The sequence below is a fragment of the Penaeus monodon genome, chromosome 16, assembly GCF_015228065.2.
Source record: "Penaeus monodon isolate SGIC_2016 chromosome 16, NSTDA_Pmon_1, whole genome shotgun sequence".
NCBI lineage: Eukaryota > Metazoa > Arthropoda > Malacostraca > Decapoda > Penaeidae > Penaeus > Penaeus monodon.
The window spans coordinates 3,001,904-3,004,403 of record NC_051401.1 but is presented as its reverse complement, the minus strand read 5'-3'; the positions used below and the strand labels follow the sequence as shown (position 1 = coordinate 3,004,403).

Below are 2,500 nucleotides of genomic sequence, written 5' to 3'. Positions count from 1 at the left end.
TGTTGTTTTGGTGTTGCTATAGTAATAGTTAAAAAAAATTTATATTTATGATAACAATAATAGTAATAATAATAATGATAACAGTAGTAGTAATAATGATAGTAATAACAGTAATATTAATAATAAAATCAAATGTTTGTTCTTAACCTTAAGTAAAATTTCACATAAATACATATAAAAACGATGTAAAGTTGAAATGAAAAAAAAAGGGATACGGAAGTAGAAATACTTTAATATAAGAATTACAAAGTAATAGTCTTAATAGTATTGGTGTTACTAGAGGTTTGCTTTATTTTACTTTTAAATCATCTGTGTGTGTAAGGAATGGCCGGGGTCACCATGCACTGGCGGCGAGGGATGTGAACTTAGGTCAGCAAGATTGCTAGACGAGATTGCTACCACTGCACCACACAAATAATTCGTGATACCTGCTACAACACAGGATAAACATTTAGTAGCTTGTATGACGAATGCTTTATCGAATGCGTTAGACCAATAATGAAAAAAAAAAAATCCATGATATTTTGCACGGGAAATGAATTCATGACACTGGGCAAAAATTCTGCGTATTTACGAGATGGGAAACCTATGAGTTCACGACAACAGATTCTCCAGGTTGTAATCAACTTATCGAGCAAAGGTTCATCAAGATTCCACATCTGGCATCCATACATTGATTGACTATTAAAGAGCAACCTTCGACTAGCAAGATTATTAATGGTTGCTTTAATTCTCACTTCCCTGTGAGACATTCACTGGAAGACATCAAATGGCCAAGGGGCTTCTAATATATTTTTATATCATTATCAAATATCGTAATTAAAATTCTATCAGAGTTTAAGCCGGAATCAGCAAAAATTATAAACCTACATTTGCTGGGGTTGAATCTTAAATCATACTCTATAGCATACTCTTCACAGATCTGTATTAATTTTCTCATGACAGAACATGGTGTTAAAAGTATTAAATCGTCCGCACAAACAAATGCATTAGAGTAGGTGTTCCCATGTGGCATCCGAACTCACTTTCACTTAATTTAACAACCAGAGGATTTACATAGATAAAAAAATAATAATGAGCTTATAAGACAAACGCATCAGAGACCACTCCATTCCAGCTAACAACGGCCGTACTTAGTAGGTACGTGTTAACCAAGGGGCGGATTATGAGTGGAGTGGTTCTTCTTTCCAGAAGATTAAAAAATTTGCAGTACCTGACTCTATCAAAGGTTTTAGTAGCATCGAGTACGAACGTGCACATGTTAGACCCACGAGAATGGTAATACTATATTGTTTCACTCACTATGAATGGACATAATGTGGCTGAAAATATGTCTTTTATATGCACATTGGAGATGAGATGCTCAGATTTTGTTTCTAATTAAATAAATTATAATGTAATCAGTTATTTTACTAATTACTGACTTTCGTGATATTGCACGGTAATTAGAAGAGTCAGCCGTGAATTTCATTGCATAAATTGGGATTGGTTTAAAAACAGATTCATTAAAAAGAGTGTCGTTAGAGCCATGGAATAACATTGCACTGAAGACCCGGCTAAAAAGCAAGAAGAGACTATCTATGCCATCCTTAAAATAATCACCATAGGTTTTGTCTCTTATTTGTACGAGATTTTGGACAGCACATCTGGCCATGACATTACTACAGTGATAATAGTAATGATACATAATACTGCAAATAATAATGATAATGATTATACTATTGATAGATATAATAACAGTTAGGATTATAATCATATTGATAAAGATGATAATAATGATAGTAGTAATAATAATATAAGTAATAATAATAACAATAATAATAATGAAAATAATGATTAATAGTAATGATAATGATAAGGATAATAATATTTGTAAAAATTATAGTAATAACAAAATATAAATAATTATATAATAATAATAATACTGATAACAATAGTAATGATAAAGTTGATGGTGATGATAGTAATGATGATATTATTAATGATAATAATAATAATAATAATATAATAATAATAATAATAATAATAATAAAATAATAATAACAACACCACCACCACCAACAACAACAACAACAACAACAAAATAATAATAATAACAATCGCAGTAATAATAATCGCAATAGTAATAATAATCGCAATAGTAATAATAATCACAATAGTAATAATAACAATAGTTATAAGAAAAATTATAGTAATAATAATAATAAATGGTAAAATATGTAATAATAATAAAAAAGATAATGTTAATAATAAAGATAGTAATAATAATGATGATAATGACAATAATATTAATAATGATAATAACAATATTAATAACAAAAATAACAATAAAACACCAATTATAGTAATAATAATAATAATAATAATAATAATATAATAATAATAGTAATAATAATAATAATAATAATAATAACAATAATAATAATAATAATAATAAAATAATAATGATAATGATAATAATAATTATTATTATGGTAATAATAATGATATTAATAACAAA

General features: G+C 27.2%; 1 protein-coding gene across 2 annotated transcripts in view; it reads left to right on the top strand.

The window, feature by feature from the left end:
- LOC119582424 (keratin-associated protein 10-7-like) overlaps positions 1-2,500 on the top strand; it is an 11,416-nt gene that overhangs the window by 2,903 nt on the left and 6,013 nt on the right. The window lies entirely within an intron of this gene.